The sequence below is a fragment of the Camelus ferus genome, chromosome 25 (genome assembly GCF_009834535.1).
Source record: "Camelus ferus isolate YT-003-E chromosome 25, BCGSAC_Cfer_1.0, whole genome shotgun sequence".
Classification (NCBI taxonomy): Eukaryota; Metazoa; Chordata; class Mammalia; order Artiodactyla; family Camelidae; genus Camelus; species Camelus ferus.
Window position 1 is genome coordinate 10,871,944 of NC_045720.1, and position 20,651 is coordinate 10,892,594.

Genomic DNA, 20,651 nt, shown 5'->3' on the forward strand with positions numbered 1-20,651 from the left:
TTTTCAGATTCTTTGTCATTATAGGTTATTACAAGATATTGAATATAATTCTCTGTGCTATACAGTAGGACCTTGTTGTTTATCTATTTTATATAAAGTAGTGTGTACCTGTTAATCCCAAGCTCCTAATTTATCCCTCTCCCCTTTACCCTTTGGTAACCTAAATTTGTTTTGTTTGTGATTCTACTTCTGTTTTGTCAATTTGTATCACTTTTTAGGTTCCACATAAAAGTGATATCATATGATATTTGTCTTCCTCTGTCTGACTTACTTTACTTAGTACGATAATCTCTAGGTTCACCGCATTGCTGCAAATGGCATTAGTTCATTCTTTTTTACAGCTGAGTAATATTCCATTATATATATGTGTGTGCTCATACAGATTAATATCAAAAAACCCAAATAACTTGATCAAAAATGATCAGAAAACCTAAACAGACATTTCTCCAAAGAAGAAGTACAGATGACCAACAGGCACGTGAAAAGATGCTCAATATTGCTAATTATCAGAGAAATGCAAATCAAAACTACCAGGAGGTATCACCTCACATCAGTCAGAATGGCCACCATTGAAAAGTCTACAAATAGTAAGTGCGAAACAGGATTTGGTGAAAAGGGAACCCTCCGCCACTGTTGGTGGGAATATAAATTGGTGCAGCCACTATGGAGGGCAGTATGGACTCTCCTCAAAAAACTAAAAATAGACTTACCCTCTGATCCTGCAATCCCATTCCTGGTCTTTTATCTGAAGAAAACTCTAACAAAAAGATACATGCACCCCAATGTTCACAGCAGCACTATTCGCAATAGCCAAGACATGGAAGCAACCTAAGGGTCCATCGATAGATGACTGGGTAAAGAAGATGTGCTTTCTGTCTTAACTGTCTGGTCCACCTCCACTCTGCTGTCCTCCTCTACCTCCTCCTTGTCTTTCTCCTTCATTTTCATTCTCTTCCTCTCCCTACTCTTCTTCCTTCTCCCCTTCTTCTTTTGCTGGTATATCAATAATGGTGTGATGAACATTCCTACAGAGACGTCTTCATCTATGCTCTAACGTTTCTGTGCTGTAGATTTCTAGGAGTACAGTTATCGAGTCAGAAAGTATAGCTCCTTTCATGGCTTTTAATTGCACTGGTAAGTGGCTTTCCAGAAAGCTTAGCACGTGTACGTTCTAACCAACTGTGAATGACCTGCCTCGTTTCACCAGACCCAGGCCATCACAGAATGCTATTAGTTTAAAAATCATTTCCAATTTGACAGTGAATAGTGCTTTTAGTCTGTATTTACGTCTGTAAAACTGTAGGTTCATTAAACATTGTTTTCTTCATGTACTTTTCGGAATTTCGAATTCCTCTTCTCTTAGTTTTTCTTTCAGTCCTTTGGCAATTTTACTTCTCCAGTCTCAGCAGTGTGTATAAACTTCCTATATATTAAAACTTGTTTCATGCAGGTATATTCTTAATATTAACTACATCAGTGTATTAATTAATTGACTAAATAACTTATTTACCTAACTATTCAAGCAAGCTTTCTGAGCACCGACTATATGCCAATCAAGGAATCTGTGGAAAATCTTGACTAGTAACAGGCTAGCTAGCTTCTCAAACATTTCTTCCAATGCGTTAAGATTTTCATGTTGCAGCATTTTTATTTTTATTTTATAAAAATAAATAAGATGTCTGACCAAAGTATGAACGTTGGAACTGATCTTGTACACTGAACTCTCACGTGAAGGTCTAATTTTAATAACTGATATAATATATTGGCCCATGCTACCTTGCATATCTTGCTGTGCACTTAAAATATATTATTTAATTTAAATTTATAGCATTACAGAAACTTAAGAATAATTAGCCTCATTTTACAGATGAAGAAAGTGAGGCCCAGATGAGTTTAGCAAGTGGGCTAAGGTCACACAGGAAGTGGGACTTGGGATCTAGTTTTGGACCCGTGTCTCTCTGCCCATAAGACCCACGGTTTCCTATTAGAAGAGACTGCCTCTGAGTGGCAGTGAGTCCTTCTTGGACTTCTGTGCACGTCAAACTTCTGTGCAGCCTGGTTCCGTTCCCTCTTTCACGACACTTTGAGGTTTCAGGAACAAAAATAGGAAACTGCCCTCCTTGGTCAAGTGGTCCCATTGGCCGAGAGGCCAATCAGGAAGAGAGAGGTTTGGCACAGTCTCGTACAGGCACCCTTCCCACAGCCATTCTTTCTCTATTAATCACTTCCTAGTCCCTTTTTTCTTAAGGTGCAGACAATACGATGGAGATTTTGAGAAATGAGAAAACAACAAAAACCCCAACCCTCAGTGTAAGCCCAGGTCAGAAAGTTATCTTTCTCTTTCCATCCTCTCCTGAATAACTTGATTATCTCTCCTCCCGCTTGACATGTATTGGCCGCACACACTGTGCTTGGAGAGGAGCCAGGCGTGGGGAATGTGGGACATGGCACACGTGTAGGCGTGGGTTCTCGCGTAGGCAGGTGTCCCACGGCCAGAGGTCAAGTCGGGGGAATTATTCCAGGGTCTTTCATGTGCGATTATTCTTGTCTCTGGTCTAGTTGCTTTTTTCCAAAGGCTGCAAAGACAGTGACTGTGAGTGATGACCTTGGCTTGCCCGGGATGGAAAGGCCACTGGAAGCTCTTCCATGGGCCCCTGTCATACCTGCAGTACCTCATTCATACATGAAAGAAGTGTCTGGAAACTCACCGAATAGTCCTGATCAGTTGAGGCATTTAAGCCCCAACTCTGACCAGGTTCTTCCTGGAAGCCAAATTCTTCAATGGCTCTCCACTTCCTGCAGATCAAGTCCAAGTTCCTTATCACTTATAAAAAACCTTTTCTATCGTCCCTTATTTTTCTGCCTCATTTCTGTTTGCATCCACAGTCAGCTCCAAAGTGCCGCTCATGTCAAACCACCCTGGGCCTTTGCATGTGATTTTTCTCTACTCCTTCCTCACTGATGGTGAACTTTCCTCCTGGTTAGAAACTCCTCCTTTTGCCCCTTTCCTTCAGACCCACTGCCTCCCAGGGTCGGTTTCTCCCTACTTTGTATTATGTGTGAGCTGGGGGCAGTGCTCTGGCATTCTTGTTTGAGTGTCACCTTTTCTTCCAGACCATGGGTCTTAACTTCACTCGTTTCTGAATCCCATTTCACTCAATAGGCCCTCAATATATTTATCTTGTTGAACAAATGAACGAGTCCTCTCCGATATTTGCGAGGAATTTTATGCATTTAACAAAATGGATTTTTCTCTGTTCCCTAACCTTGAACTTCGCAACAAACCTCCCGTTGAGATTATTTCCTGCATTTTGGATGTGAGGACAATAAGGCTAGAGAGGCGATGGGAGGCTCTAAAATGGCAGACTGGTGGCCAGCGTACGGTTCCTGAGTCTTCATGAACTGAGGTCAAGACAACGTGCTGAGGAAACACGTGAGGACTCTTTACTGTAACGCCACACTGGTTGAAGTGGCTGGGCTCTTTGGTTTTGAATTACGCTTACGTACGTACAGCAGAGTTTTATACTTTAGGCTCTTTGGATAAGTACCTGTTGCCTGTAAAAAAAAAAAAAAGTGTGAACTTCTTGGCGAGGTTTCAAGATTCCGGCATCAATCAAGAATTTCCCTTTTATCTTTAGCTACTCGTACGACCAGAGTGCAGTCCTCCTTTACAAACCAGAGGTTGCAAAATTTTCCTGTAAAAGTCTAGACTAGTTAATATTTTAGGCTTTGTAGGTCAGATGGTCTTTGCTGCCACAATTCTGCTACTGTAGGGTAAAGCATCCATCGACATTACTTGAGTGAGTGAGTGTGGCTGTGTTCTAATAAAACTTATTTACAAAAACAGGCAGTGGGCCGGATTTAGCATGTGGGCTATAGTTTGCTAATCCCTGTTATAAACCATTTTCAAAAATGCCATATATCATTTCTTTTCCACCTTCTCCTCAGAGTCCTTCCCTGACTTGTGTTCCTCACTTCTGTTTTCTTTTCTTCTCTCAGGAAGATTTCTACAATCATTTCAGACAACTCTGACTTCTGCCTGTGACTAAGAAGCAACCAAACAAAGGCTTAGAGAGTTTATCTCTTGCCTGTGCTCTGTTCGTGGGCTATTTTATTGCTCTAGATTCAGATAAACTTGACTTTAAGGTCTTGCTCTGTCATTGTCTAGCTGTGCTGTCTCAGACAAGTGATTTAATTTCTCTGAGCCTGTATTTCCTCAGAGTAAAATTAGACTAATAATAATTTTCCTACTACCTACCATAAAGCCACGTTTCTGTTCTTCTCCGTCACATCAACTCCTCAGAAAGCTCATTATCTGATGTGATTACTGTTTATTTGTCCGCTGTCTTTCTTCCCCCATCAGCAGGTAATAGTTGATATGAGATCAGGGATTTTTCCTTGTATTGCCACTGCTACACTGCCAGTGCCTGTAAGATCTCAGTGAATATTTGGTGAAGAAAAGATAGTAAATTGCTTACAGGTGGGTTTTGAAGGTTAACTAAAGCGTGCGTTAAATGACTGGCCAGTTCTTTGCCACCCATGAGCTGTTAATAAGTGTGAATTTTCATAGCACAACCTTTGCTACCTATTTCTGCCACTGCCATTGCTACTGCTAGTAAATAAGGCAGATGCAGCGCTCTCTAAAGCAATAATGCTGGTTGGGAAGAGAAAATCCATCCACAGTGGAACTAACCTTGGAGCTGAGAGAGTGTGCCACGTGGATCTTTGCGTGAATACAAATATCAATAAACTAAAGCAAGCACCGATAAATGGTGTGATTAAACAGTATCCAGAAGCATAAGGAGAGCCAGAGAGACCATGATTTCGTTCAGTTGGTTCCCTGCCTTCTGTTCTTCATCATTCTGGGACCAAATGACCATTTGGATATAAATCTGAATGTATCGCTCAGTTCGATGACTGAAAGATCCCCCTCTTATCTTATCAGTTGATAGCATCTTCTTGTTCTCTTATCACTTTGCAGCAATGGATTAGTGCGGCCAAAAGTGCATGTTGAAAGTTACTTTCATGTTCTTACTGATTCACTGTTGACACACTAACTAACCAACCAATCCCCCCAATTTTTCATCATTTAAACCTGCCTTTAGACGAGGTTGACAACCTGCTCCCACTTTCTAGACAGATCCTGAACCCTTCGGGTTTCAGTTCTAGATTTCTTCCACTTCCTTACAGTTTCCTTCCAGCCAGATTTTGGTCTGAGATTTAGCGTCTTCCGCAAACACTTGTTGAGTGTTTACCGCACGGCGGGCAGCATGGTTAAGTGTGAGGAGCTAACAGAGAAGAACTAGGCACCGTGCCTTCTCGCTCAACTTTCCAGACCAGTGAGGGGGACAGGCAAGAACACACATTATTTCAGCAGAATACGATGTGTGCTGTAACAATGACACATAGAAACTGCTGTGGTTGCAAAATGAAAGGAGTGGCTTCCTGGTGGCTGGATGGGCAACTTGAAGAAGTTGTCATAGACGAACTGTGGTTAAACGTTGAGTATGGAAGATGGAGAGGAGTTTGTCAGGTAGAGTAGGTGGGAGAGGCATACCAAAGAGCTGGAGTCGTGAGCAAATCCAGGTGCATGGTGAGTGATGTGTTGAGAGGATCCTCCTGATGGAACAGGGGGAAAGAGGGATTGAATACAGAAAGATTGCTCAGGTGGATATGGACCAGGACACAGATAGCCTATAAGTCATGCCAGGGGTGTGGACTTTATCCCTTAGGACCAAGACAAATTGGACTTCCTTCTGTTTCCCATTTCCATTGGGAGCCTCACCCAAAGAGAAATCTTGCCCAACTGGTCCTCTTGACGGCTACCATCCAGCCTTTGGAAATGCTTGGCTTAATTGGGTCATAACAGGTCTTTATTCCATGGTGCCTCTCTGCTCCACTGCCCTCCTGGGAGCACCTGCTGCCGACACAGGCTGTGTGTGTGTATTTCACACACTCAGATATCTTCTGTTGTTCAGGAGCTCACTGTCTCAGCTGCCTGTGAGTCAAGGTGACAAATAGAAGGGGCCCTGGGAGTCAGGGAACATGAACCCAGGTAGGAGCCAGAATTCCTCAGAGCCATCACAAAGGGCCGCTCTATTCTTGGTCAACTATTCAGTGTCTAATTCATTTACTGAACCGGATGCACCTGACAGGTCTCACAGGTTTACTTCCTTTACCTGTCGGGACGCTTGTGTTTTAACTTCAAAGCTGCCTTCAGCGTGAGAAATGAATGGAGAAATCTTCGGGGAGAGCTTTCAGCCCGTGGCCTCACTTCCCTTGCCCCTGGCTGGGCCATCCTCGAGCCAATAGAAATTTCTCTATCTTTGTGTGGAAAGGTTTCTCCCAGCTGCTGTTTGCTTCGGAGCACATGATGAGTTCTCCGTGGTTACCTCGGTGTAAGTCTGTCAGAGGACACTCTTTCATTTTTAATGATAATGTGGTAGAGTTTAAAGAGACCTGGATTAGAAATCAGAAAAATTTTTTAAAAAAGAAAAAAAGGGGAAAAGATAAATCCAGCCCTTGTTTCAGGCCTACCATTCCCCCGAGACAAGCTGTGTGTCCCAGAGCAAGTCACAACCCCTCACTGGATCTTGGTGAGAGTGAGCTAGTCCTGATGACACCAAAGCCACAGGATTTTGATGAATATTAAAAGATATTACACAGTGAGAATAACTTCTATGTTGTAAAGCATTTTTCAAATTTTATCAATTTCCACTCTTATTTTAATTTTTCTGCAAATCACACAAATCACAATGGCTTTTATTTTTCTTCTCCAGAAAGTGGATCTCAACCAACGCAGTCCTACGGTATATTCTTTCTCTAGGCTGATGAAAAGATAAGCCTCTGCCCTTTCTGAACTTGGAAATAATGCTTCTTTTGTTATTTCTATATTTATGCATTTCATGCCTAAGATGAGGTCCCGACAGGTATCCGGTGTTTTTATTTTCCTTTGCACTCGGTACAGCACTGAGCATAAAGTAGATACTTCGTATTATTGAGTTACACGGAATTTCCACTTTTGCTCTTATTTGAACTGTTACAGAGTATACAGCTCTGAGGAAATTTGTTAATTGGGGTCATGTTTATTCTACTATTATCAACTAATGTAATACATTTGTTTAAACTTAGGGCTCAGTAGTTTATGTTGGTCATTAATGTGTCTCAGTGAGATATGGTTGTTTACGGCACTTCACAAGAATACGTGGGTTTCCCATTCTAAGGAAACCACAGGATGATAATCAAGCAAAAGGAAGTTTGTCCAGAGCCGTGGATCCATGGCATGGACTGGTAGTTCTCAGCTTTAACCGTGGACTCCTCCACATCTTCCAGCCTCCCTGGCAGTGAGGGCAGCCACGTGACCGAGTTCTGTCAACAGAAGGTGTATGGCCCCTGAAATGGTCTACATCACATCCAGGCCTGGCTAGAAAATCTCTTGCGTGATCCTTCTTACTTTCTCTTATTAGTCATTGGTTGACTGAAGGGAATTCAGTAGAAGACTGCAGGGAGAACTTTTTTTCTGTAAAAAGCCAGACAGTAAATATTTTAGGCTTTGTTGGCCATATGGTCTCGGTCGCAATTACTCAACACTACCATTGTAGTGTGAAATCAGCCATGGAAGATATGTAAGCAAATAAGCATGACTGTGTTCCAATAAAACTTTATTTATAAAACAGGCAGCGGCCAGATTGGGTCCTCAGGCTGTAGTTCGCTGACCTAGAAGATGACCACATCACAGAGTGCAGGGGCTTGGGATTCCCCAAGTTACTACATCTAAGTCTTCTGGCCAAACACCTAATTGGACTATGATGTGAATGAGAAATAACCTTGACTTTGTTACGTCAGCTGAGATATTTGGAGTGTTTGTTGAAGCTGCTGATGTTAATTATTGTGACTAATGCCTGATCTTCCTGGGATTCTCTGTTTTTTTGTTTTGTTTTTTGTTTTTTGCTTTTGTCTTTTTAAAAATTTTTTTGTTTGTTTTTAACATTTTTTTATTGAGTTATAGTCATTTTACAATATTGTGTCAAATTCCAGTGTTTTTTGTTTTTGTTTTTAATGTCTTAGTTCAATCAATCAATATTTTCCATATCTTCTATATCCCTACTCCAACCGGTCAAGGGCAGACCCTTGTCACTTATCATCAACGTGACTGCAGTAGCCTCTGGACTGTTGTGTCCTTTCTCCAGCTCATCTCCGACCGCGCGTATAGAGATAGGGTGCAAGAGATGTTCCAAATACAGAAGTTAAGGCCAGTCCTCTCTCTGAGTCTCAGCTCCATCGTCCCGTCCTTTGAAACATCTCCTGCTTCAGGCATGATGTCAGACTGGTTAAGATACAGCTTTGGGTCAGAAGAGCTTGATTTAAACAGTAACTCTGCCACAGCCAGCTGTAACTTGGCTTTGTTGCTCTTTCTTTACCTGTTCGTTTGAAGGTAATGGCTCTTTCCTGACCCACCTGCTGTGGGAGATGGAGCGTAATGGCAAAGCTGTTTGGTTGGTGGGACTGTCCTTTTGTGTTGTTCTTTGCTATTAGGACATCTTGCCCTTCTTTCTCAGGTGCTGGGAGCAGGGGCCTGTTTGTCCATTTGGCAATGTTTGGGGACATTTTTGATTGTCATAACTATGGGGGTGCTTCTGGCATTTGGGGCATAGACTCCAGGGACGCAGCTAAACATCCTCTTGCAACAACCTCTTGCAACACAGAATTATCCGGCCCCAAAGGTCAGCAGGACCCAAGATGAAAACCTCTGTTCTAAGGCGATCTGAGTGGGGTTATGAAATTTCACTACCCAAAGGATGGGTTTATTTGCCAGTCATGAATTTTAAAATATTTCTGAAATTGAGCACCTTTTAAAGGGCCCCAGACTCTAGTTTTTCATTGGCTCTTCCAATATCTATATGTTGTTGCCCCTGCCAGCTCCCGAAGGCATTCAAATTTGTTACCCATGGTGGACTTTCATTCCCTCCATAGGCAGTAACTTACTCAAAGGCAGAAACTTTTTTTTTTTTTTTTTGGCCAAGTTAGTGTTGGTTTAACTGAAGGGACTGTGACTCCTTGAGAGGTCATTTCTTACCCACATATGCCAAGGTGTTGTTGGCTCAGAGTCCACCTCTTTCCAATGTTCTCAGTGGAACTCATCCTTCTCTGACTTTCTTTGGGCTTAACTTCTGAATATTTCCACTCTGTCCAGTTACACACAGGAGAACTCAGAGTTACAAATGCTTAACATCAGAGCATCCTCTTATAGGAATGGTGTTGAGCTGCAGTGGGAATTCTGGAGAGGGAAAGGCAGCTTTTAAGGTATCTGGTTTCAGTCTTGTTGCATCTCAGGCCTTTGCTGGTCCTAACGGTCCAGGGTTATCATTCTTTTGGGATCCTAGGATATCAGTGTTTCTTGATCCACAGCGTGATGCTTGGTGGGCCTTTGAGAGGATGACTACGGGGACAAAATATTCCCCAAGTCACCTCTTTTTCTCTATAATATTAGACCATTTTTTTTCTTTTAACAGAAAGAATGTTGTGGACTTGTTACTTAATATAACCCAAATACTCTAGGAAAGAGGAAGAGTTTCTGGGTCCAGGGAGGCATGCAGGGTCTGCCTGGATGGCTGTTTTGGGAGAAAGGTAGTTCAGATGTTGGAAGCCACCTCACATCAGAAGCTGGTGAAGTGGTGGCAGGAGTTAACTAGAGGATGAGGGATTAGAAAGCCACGGGGCAGAGCAAGGGAATGGAAAAAGGAAAGAGATAGTGTTATATTGGGTGTATCTCTTCCTCACCACAGTCCACTCTGCTGCTTGTCTTTGAATGTGTTCTGAGAAGAAGCTCTTGAAGGAAAGAGGTAGATTACGTCTTTGTCTGTTCAGGCTGTGGTAACAAGATGCCACAGACCAGGTGGCTTATGAACAACAGAAATTTATTTCTCACAGTTCTGGAGGTTGGAAGTCCATCATCAAGTCTCCAGCATGGCTGGGGTTCGGTGAAGGCTCACTTTTGAGTTGCAGATCGTCAACTTCTCAGTATGTTCTCACACAGTGAAAGGGGCAAAGGACTGCTCTCTGGTGCCTCTTTTACAAGGACACTAATTCAGTCCTCAGGACTCCACCCTCATGTTCTAATCACCTCTCAAAGGCCCTATCTCCAAATACCATCATATTGGAGATTAGGATTCCAACAGATGAATTTGTCGGGGGCACAACTCTTCAGACCATGACACTCTTTAATGTTATCTTCAGCCATCCCCTGAGACATTCCCTGCTGCCTGTTGGTCATCTCCCATTCTGTCCATCAACCCCACCAGGCTCTGAGTACTGGGCACCGCAACATGGAATCCAGTCCTTAGGATGACTTTCACATCTGGTCTTTCCAACAATGAAGTCTACATTTTCCCCAAAGATCTGAAATTAGCGTGCATGTCTAAGTCTTCACCTTCTGAGCTGCCCCCAGTAGCAATCCTCACCCCATCATGGGCCTCTTTGAACCAAATCATGGGCTCAGTCAGCCAGCACCTTGACTGAGAATTTCAAGAGGTGTTGGGAATACAGGCAAAAATCCTATGAGGTTGGTGTTATCATCGTATTTTTTCAAATTAGGGAACTGAAGCTTAAGGAAGTAGGTCATTGCCCAAGGTCCTAAATCCAGCAAGTGAAGTTGCTACAACTGGAACTTCCATCTGTCTGACTCCAATCCCAGCTTTCAGTCCACTGCCTTCAGTGTCCTAAACGGGACAATCTGAAAGCTCAAGTCCATGGAACCAAGTCAGGGAGGAGCCCGGGATGCCTCAGATGTTAGATACAGGCTGGCTACCAATTTTGAGTGAACAGTTTATAAAGAGGTGGGATGATTTTTTTTAATAGCCCTGGGTCATATCTTTCTAGAAGAATTAAAGGACTAGGCAAGGTCCCAATCAAGGCAGAATGAGAAGACAAAGAATAGGAAATGCATCAGAAGAAAGAGGAAAAAATATCAAAGGAAAAGCCTCTGTCAGCTAAGAGCAGTAGACAAGTCCATGGATTAACTTTGGGTGTGTGGGCTAATGTAGACTTTTAAACAAGTGTAAAATTCCTGCACATGGAATTTTACCTCCCAGTCTGCTGGTAAACTGGAGGCTTGCTGCATGCATCTAGTTGTGCATGCTGTATTCAGAATTATTATGGGCAATCTTATTTCTAATCAATGCTTAGCTCTTTCATAACCTGACCATTCCCAGCGTAACTGGAGAAGATCCAGGGAAACAAAACAGATGGTCACCACTTCCCATGGACTTGGGAAGTTACTCCCCACCCTTGCTCTTCTCTCTTTAGCTTCTCAGCTTTCATTTATAAATCGGACGATTATATTTTTATTGTGGAAGCCTAGACACTTTTGACAGTAAAATAGGGACCTATTAATGATTCCTCCAGGACATTTTGTCTCCCTTTGACAAACAGTTCTGGCAAACATGCTTATCCAGTGACTAAGCACTATCAGATCAGAAGCAGCGCAGTTAGAATTAAGGAAGCAGGTTTTCATGCAAGTACATGGAGCCTTGGGAGAGGTGACAGTTGACAGACCAGCAATGTGAAAAATGACAGAAACACTAAAATAGCAGATGTAAGCACACAGCCCATGGGGGCCTTTCAGAGAGGATAACCTTGCACCATACTTAAATACAGCGAGAAATTCATGTTTTTAATGATGCATCATTAAAATATAGAAAAATCGTGACCATAGCTTCTCCCTCAGATTGCAAGGAAGTCTTTTGTACTATTGAGAAGGATTTTTAAATGTTTAGTAATACAAAACTAACTTTAAACCTTAAAGATTTGGTAAAAAACAAATTCAATCCAGTGAAGTTACCTACTCAAAGTGTATAACCAGCTTTTAGCATAATGCAAGGAGCTTAATCAACAGCTGTTGACCAATAAATCAGTTCATGTAATTCATGTAACCAGGACTATAATTTATGATTTAGTCTTTCCAGTTGCCAAAATTAGCCAGGTTTGTTTTGTCATCCACCCTGGCAAGTTTAGTATTTAGTGTTGTAAACTAGCTTTGGCTGACAGACAGACACTTGAGGAGACTAAGCCAGATCGAAGACAGATAGAGCTCAGAGCAAGAGTAGACATGTGGTGTTTAGCTAAGATAAATGTCCTTTTAGAACCTGATTCTTCTCGCTATAATTTTGGTACCCACACCAGCATCCTACAAGGGGTTCGATGAAAAGGCGGGGGTGTCACTTTTCCTGCTATGCCTTTCCCAACCTTACGTGACTGAAGGGACCATATCCCATTCTGCGACTCACAGCTCTTGCTCATAACTCCAGGATAACCCTCACCAATTCTCTTTTGTGTGTGTGTGTTTCTATTGCTTATTTTCCCTGTTTGAACCCAAGTTCCTCAAGGAAGGGTCCAGGTTGTGCGCATTTTTGTATCCTGAGCATCTGCCAGGTTGATGTGTGGTTGGGTGTGAATGGGCAACTGCTCATCCTTGCTGTTGACCATGTTCGAATGCTCAACCTCTTGTCTTTGACTCCTCTGGTATCTGAAATAGCCAAGTCCTATGAATTCTACTTCCATATTGGCCTGTTAATGCATCAGCTCCTCTCTGTTCACACTGCCCCTCCCCTGGGGTCCCTCATTACCGCTCAGCTGTGGGAGTTATTAGTCCCTGTAGTGCACTCTGCCCTCTCTTTCCAGGGGCAGAACTAAGACTTCCTCTATTCTACAGCACAGCTAGCATGGTTAGAATATAATTATGGTGATGATGACACTGACCACGTATATAGGACTTCTTATGTACCAGGTACTGGTCAAAGCACCCAACATGTATTTACTAATCTCATTGGCATCAAAACTCTATAAGGTAGGCATTTTTATTTCCTCCACTTCCTCTCTTAGGAGAGACAATCAAGGTACAGAGAATTTAAGAGACTTGTCAAGAATCATAGAGCCAGTGATGACACTGGGATTCAGAATCACTTCTTTAAGAAGTTCTTCTTCATTCTTCGGTGACTCAGAGGTGAGGGGGGACATTGTGCTTAGTATTAGATTAAAGAATGTTAGTTATGGGATTTTAGTTTTCATTTAAGCTTGGATTTTGTCCCATCATTCATTCACTCAGGAATGTGTTAAAGAAATACTGATTGACATTGCCAAGCAATGTAGTAGGTTCTGGGGATACAGCTTTAAATGAAGATGTCAAGGTTTTTGATCTCTTACACTTTTTCTGCTATATGACAGACAATATAAACCAATACATTCAAAAGCTAGTAATAAATATGCTACAGGGAATTGAACTGGGTGATGTGATGGAGAGTGTGGGCTTGTATTTGTGGCAGAAAACTGAAAGCTTAGTAGGAGTCAAATAAGAGAGGATTGAGGGGTGGGAAGTGGGGAGAGGAGACTTTATGGCAGAGGGAGTCACCAGTGCAAAGTCCCTGGGGTAGGAACAAGCTGAGTATGTTTGCAAACAGCGTGGCTGGAGCACAGCAAAGGAGGTGAGTGGCTCAAGAGGATGTCAGGGGAGCAGGTCAATCATGTAGTCCTTTGCAGAGAGTTTTGATTTTTTTCTCAGTGTGATGGGAAACCATTGAGATATTTTAACATAGAAAAGTGACATGATTATCTCGTACCTGGTTCTGCAAGCTCACTTTGGCTGCTGGTGGGTGGTGGACGATGAGGGGCAAGGATGGAGGCAACAGTGCAGGAGAAAGTTGAGGAATGCTGTCACCTGAGACCTGAATGCTAAGGATGGATATGGAGAAAAGCAGGATGGTATCTTTGAGGCAAGAGGGCCAGCACTTACTGAAAGGAAGCCAAAGAAGACTTGCAGCTTTCCATCAAGGCAAAGTGGCCAAAGGGATGGTACCAAGAAATCATGTTCCTTTTCTGTACATTGTCGTTTCTGTGGATGCTAATCCAGCCCTAAGAATGGCTGTTTTCCAGAGTTTCAGACTGTAAAGTGTGGGCACTAACCTATGTTAATAGGTGACCAGAGATACAGCCATAAACCGGAGCAAGGCACGTGAAGACATGGGGGCAGCAGGGTCCAATCTGTCACCTCCAAGGAGAGCATCGTTCAGTGCACTGATGGGCCCTACAACATTTCATAACTTAAAAAATCTCTGCAAGTCACCATGAAATACCCACCCTCAGTAAATCTACATGTCTCTATCTTCTCATTCATCCACACCCAGCCCCATCTTCTTATCCTCTTTGGTCCCATGGAAGATGTGTTGGGGAGTCCAAAAATGTGCTTATTTGTATAATATTGCAACAAATTGAAGATGCTGGTGATAGAGACACACAGTGACTGCACCAGGAGCTTCTAGGTCTGTTTTTTTCCTTAGGTTCTGGTTACATATGATGTGTAATCATGGTCGTGGGTTTCCATGGGTGTGCATCTGCAGGTCTCGTCTGTCTTGTGACATTGCTGACACTGGCCTCCCTCCTGGCATGGGCCTCTGCGATGATCTGTGCTGAACAGGCATATGGGGCTTTCAGCAAGTGTGTTGTGCAGCCTGTGGGGGTTGGAGAAACCAAACACGTGTTCTTAGCATGGCTGGAAAGTAGGTCCCAGGGCTAAGTGTCTACTCTTGGCAGGAAGTGGGATAGCTCACAGCAAAGATCCCCCCACCCAATCCACTCAGAATCTGAGTTACTGCCTGGTTAGTCCAGGACTCGAGTTACTAAGCTGGGCTCTGGGTGCAGTTTCATTTTTCGTTTATTTTCTGATAATTGGTTAGCAATTGATCATTGCAGAAAATTTGGAGAATTCAGAAAAAAACTGAATGGGACAAAATAATGGGTTCTTATTATCCTCTTAATCAGAGACAAAACATTCTGTATATTGCATATTTCCTTCTGAGCTGAATTTTTTTTTCCTACGTCCTTTTTTTTTTAATGGAGCTGAGTTTATGCTATACTTGCATTTTTTAACCCCACATTTTTGCAGCTAACTTTGTCTCATAAATCTTTTTCCTTCACGATATACACTCTTGGTGACACATTCTTTTATTCTCCAAATGTATACACTTGGCAAGCATGACTCAGCATTGAGGATAGAGTGCTGACCAGTGCAAATGTGGTCTCAATCCTCAGGGAAACTTGAGTCTGGCAGCAATATGAACATTTTCATTTATTCTTCTTTCATTGTTTTTATTTTTGTGAGGGTTTTCTCTCCCCAGCCATCAGAACACTGTTAAGAGCTGTATAAAGTGCATTGTGGGAATACACCTGGTCTGTTTATCAAACCTCCTGTTTCGGTCTCTCAAGGCTAAGCAGAAATGGTTATGCTCCTTTTATACACAAAGAAAGGGCCACAGAGAAGGGGTCAAGATTACTTGGTGAAGTATGGAGCTGGATTCAAATCTTGTTCTAAGTCAAGGCTCCATTCTTTCTTTAAATAAATGTTCCTTGTGCAACTGCAACATGCAAAGCGTACTGCTAGAATTTACCATCTTAGCTGTTCCAACTGCAAAGGACTTGAGTTACTCATCATTATACTGCTGTAAAATACTCATCCCAGTGTCCATTACAATTCATGTGAATTCTACTGTGATTCACGTAAGGTAGCTTCTTTCAATCTTTAAAATTTCTTTCTTTCCTAGAATTCTCTTTTTCCCCATATAGCAGAATCATTGCATATATTTGAACTTGGTTTTCGGTCATCCAGTGGCATTATATACCGAGTTAGCTTGGAAAGTTTATATAATTCAATGAAAAGATTTGCACATTGGTCACATTCTTATTGAAGTTTTGATCCTAAGTACAAATGGCAAAATGGAGCCAACATTTGCCTTCTTGCTCCCATTGAGTTTTATGAAAATAGCATGAACTTTTATTTTATAGTTTTTAGGAGACAACACCAAGATATTTATCTTTTCTAGTAGACGCAAGAACAGACAGAGTTACTGTTGGTAGAATGACCAAAGCAAGACATTTAATCTAGTTTCTTAAATTGGACACTGTCAGTAAGGGGGGTCAGCATTTGTATCAAAGAAAGAAACCTAGTTAGTTTACTTTTGTCATGACTTTAAAATTAATTTCTCATTTCCATTTTCTCATTTCCATTTTTCCCAAGATCCTTAATCAGTCTTGATCTAGTCAAACCCTAGTTTCTCTCTTCAGGTGAGAAATGCACGTTGCTATGCAGAATCTCTTTCAGCCATGAGCCCTCCCTCTTTTTCATCATGGGCATCAGCACCGTCTTTCTACCGACAAATGTGTTTTGAATTAATGGACAAAACTTTAACTCAAAATCCCACATAGATTTATCCAAGTAAAATTGTACAGGTAAGTTTTAACAGTAAAAAAAGTTTTTCTCACACTAGGTTGTCCTTATTATTCTTATCACTGGCAAGTTGGACAATCCCCGCTTTCTGATTGACACCATTGAGACATCATGTGTTCAAAAGGAGATGCTCCTTCTTTAAGATTTTGGGAGAAGTTGGATATTATTATTTCTTTTTAATATATGAGTGAAATGAGTATAGAAGGAATAAGCAACTGGCTTCAGTTGAAACCAGGGCCATTTTAGTCATAACACCATTTTGGGGAGATTTCGTAGATTGGCAAGTAGAAACATTAACACTCTTTTCCATAATGCATGCAATTCTGGGTGATGTTGTGGAAGAGAGAAGGATCCTGTGGTTTACCAGATGTTCTTCCCAGGGATCACTGGCTCCAGCAGAGTAAAGGGTCATTGCTGGGAAAGTTGCTGCAGTCATATGTGTTCTCAGTGAAGCCGGGCTTCAGTGAGACGGATGGACCAACGATGCCCTGCTTTGGATGAGCTGACCACACGGCCACACTGAGACTCCTGCAGTGCACTTAGGAATGTATTTTCAATGAGTAAGTCAGAGATGTGTCAGTAGGCTAATAGTTACTGGGATTATACACCTATGAGGGCAATGAGGGACATCGATGTGGGTAACATTATATGGAGGAAGTAAGGCTAATCCATAACAAAACCTGCCTTTTTTTTTTCCCAGATGGAAATCACCATCATGGCATAGCAGCCTAAGTACAGGAGAGACCCCTGAGGATGTCTGGCTGGTGACGATTAGTGCTGTCCCAAGCGGTGAGTGGCACTGCCTTGAATTGGCCTCTGCCATCCCTGCTGGGAAGCCAGAAGGAAAAATTTCCCACAAGCTGCCTCCCTGGGATAAACAGAACAGCACTTGTGTGCTATTGTGGCTCTTACCCTGTGCGTCCTGTCACTGCGCCTGTGTCCGCTGACTTCCAGAGAGCACACAGGATTCTTCTGCCTGCACTGTCAGGATTTAACTTTTAGTTGTAATGGTAATAAACAATAACAATAGAATTCATTCTCTTTCCCACTCACACAGCTGTGACTGGACTCTTGGCCTCTGATAATCAGTCCAGCATACTTCCCACCTCTACTCTGTTAATGTTTCTTAAGTTCAAGAAGGTCTTCAGTACCAGAGAAGATTTCGTGGGGTAAAATGAGTTCTTGGTAGCTGATCGAGGGCCAGTCTGCGATGTTACCTAGGAGTCAAGGCGTTTCCATTCAGTTTAACTATTACTGACTGCCTGAGCATCTCTTTGTGCTTTTCTCTTTACCAGAAGCCAGGGAACGGAGATGAAACACTTGTGGCCTTTCCCATGGGGGACTCAGAGGCTGGTAGTAGAGATGGAAACAAATGGAGAAAGAGGATGTGCTTTGCTGGGCCTGACAGAGAGGCCCTTAACCCGGGCTTTGGAATCAGAGAAGACTTCCTGGAGGAGGAGGTACCTTTATCCTGTCACCTGTCATATAATATATTCATTCAATGAATATTTATTGAGCCCTTATTATATCCTTGACTTTGGTCTAGATGTTAGGGACATTGCAGCCAGCAGATCAGACAAGGTTCTCTGACTTCATGAAGCATCCTCTAGAATCTTGAGAAAACTCAGAGGAATCTCAAGGACAGAAGAGGCAATAAGAAGAGAAGAGGAAATAGCATTTAAGTAGAGAGAGTTAAAAATGGCAAAATAAAATGCTCTGCTTTGTGTGTACAGAGAACTACAGTGACTTTCAATCAGTGCTTTGGACTGACAAACCAGGAGCAGGGAACCACAGGAGGGATTTCTGTGACGTGCAGACAGGTAAAGGCAGGCTTTTCATCCCCACTAGATGAGCTTAAAGACTCTACTTTCTTATTCCCTGTAGTTATCCCTGTGTTTGGAGTGGTGCTCAGCACCTAATAAGTGGTCAGTAAATTCTTGTTCAACCATTAAATGAATTAATATTGGATAGAGCTGAACACTGGCCTTTGAGTAGATGATGCTGGTTCCAGTTTTCATAAAGAGCAAAGCAAAAACATTCTTTAATAGTTGATGAATCTTAGGGATGAACACTGAATTAGACCTGATCTCAGCCACGTGGCTGACACTCTCCATTCACATCTAAAACACAAATTGCCAGGTTTCTGGTTCAAGATGGCAGTGTAGGAAGACCCTGAACACATATGGAATAATTTTCCTCTGAAAAGGACCTGAGAACTAGATGAACAGTGCCTCCATAATGAAAAATAAAAGAGACACATTGAGATGGGAAAGAGAGGCATGGTGTCCCACAATTGGGTAGGGACCCCCCCAAATATGGAACTTTCCCTCCATCTCTCTGGTACTTCTGTGCCTTATGTCTGTTTTGAACTTTGATTCTTCAGTAGTTTGGTGAAAACTGTGCAACATTCAACTGAAGACTGACGACCTGGCAGGGAAGACGGGTGCAGAAAGTGCAGTAATGCATCAGGTTCTTCCACGGTCTTAAGGAAGTTCCAGGAATGATGGGACCAGGAGCAGAGAATGACTGGGTTTGCCTGGGTAATGAGTGCTGTGAAGCCATCACAGAAGTGGCAGCACTTGAGTTGGGAGATAGGATTTTGCTGGGGAGGAAAGAGTCTGTGAAGCAAAGGAGGAGTTTTGGAAGGAGTCCTGGGGTGCTTTTTGTACTCTTGCCACGTTCATTTCTCCTATTAGCCTGTGGGTCTAGGACATAGGCTTGCAGGATTGTGCTGGAAGCTGCAGACCTGATGTTGTCCTTGTTTCTTACTATTCATTATTTTGGACCGCCCACCTTACTGGTAGGGACCCTCGGGTTGGGAAAGGGGAAATACACAGTGGGGGCAGAGCTGGCTGCAGACTGCTGATTTTGTGCTCCTGCCCTCAAAGGTAGCTACCTCTCATTGCCTGTGTTCTCTTGCCAGATGTAGTCTTGGAGTTTCCTGCAGGCACGGAGAGGATTTCCTTTTGGATGATGTTCATATCGGTCAGACATGCTGTTCCCTTATCTACTGCTGTTGTTGAGGAAAAGCCAGCTGGGTCCTCTGGTTTCCAAGACACAACTGAACAGCAAGAGAAGAACGTGAAGACCTAGTCTCCCCTAATAATGAGATACCTCTCTCTCTCTCCCCCAAGGCCCCTTTCTCTCTCTGATTTATATTAAGATTAAACAATCCTAGACTGAGATCAAGACCTTAGTATATGCTCAAAGAGATTAGAAATGAGGAGATTCAGGATGGCTCTAACGGGATCTTATGTCTTTTAATAAGTTGTTGTTCAGGGTTATGTTTGCCCTCTCCCCAAATACACACCTTATGTTGCACACACACACACACACACACACACACACACACACACACACACACTAGGCTGCATCTGGGTTTGGTCCAGGGCTGTTCTTCAGAAATGAATGAATATACAAATGAAAATGCAAATTGAACTATGCAAACAGATATGGAAATAAGATAGTAAAAAATAATTTAGCCTAGCACGCCCCACCTCCCTCCCTTTGCAGAGGTGTAATATTACACAAAGTAATGTGGCCAAAGGCCTTGGATTCTTATCAAACTCCAAACAAGAATCTTTTTTTTTTTTTTTTTTTGAGTCTTTCCTTATAACATCACTGCCCAGCCCTCTCCTCCAAAGTCAGGGCAACGAGAGAAAGCCTTCACTCGCTGAGCACTTACTAACTTCCAGGTCCTCTGCCAGGCATTTGACGGTTGTTAGCTAATTGAACACTCTCAACACTACGAGAAGTATATAATTATCTCTGTTATACAGACGAGGAAATGAAAGCTCAGAGAAATAAATGCCCATTTCCAAGGTCACTCGGCCATTAAGAGGCAGATATGGAATTTGTATTTGACTTGATTTTGGGCTAAACTGATGTGATCTGTACCCCAGTGCTCTTTGCAGGTTCTGGTTTTGCTTCCATGGTGTGCGGGCTTCTCTCTCCTCCACTTAGTATTTCTGTGACCTCTGCTAGCTTTAGAGGCTACAGCTGTCCCTGTTCACAGTCCAGGAGGTAAAAGAAAAGTTTGCCAGGGAAGATGAAGAGAATTTCTGCCTCCCAGAAGCGCTGACAACTAGCTCACTGACTCTGATCGGCTCACGCACGTACTGGCTAAAGCCTATAATGGAAAATTGGAAGGGGTGGTCGTCCTGCTTGGAAATCAGGATGCTGTTAGGATGAGGAAGGGAGGAAAGCCTGCTACATAGGCAACCACAGGCGCCTGGTACAGAGCACGGGGAAGGTATCAGTAGTGACAATACATTTTGGGAAGTAAATTAAGTAGCAGAGGCTGACATTTAGCGTTCTAGAGTGACGCCATATTGAAACTTATGTGAATCAATTAACCTCTTTTCACTAATGTACTAGC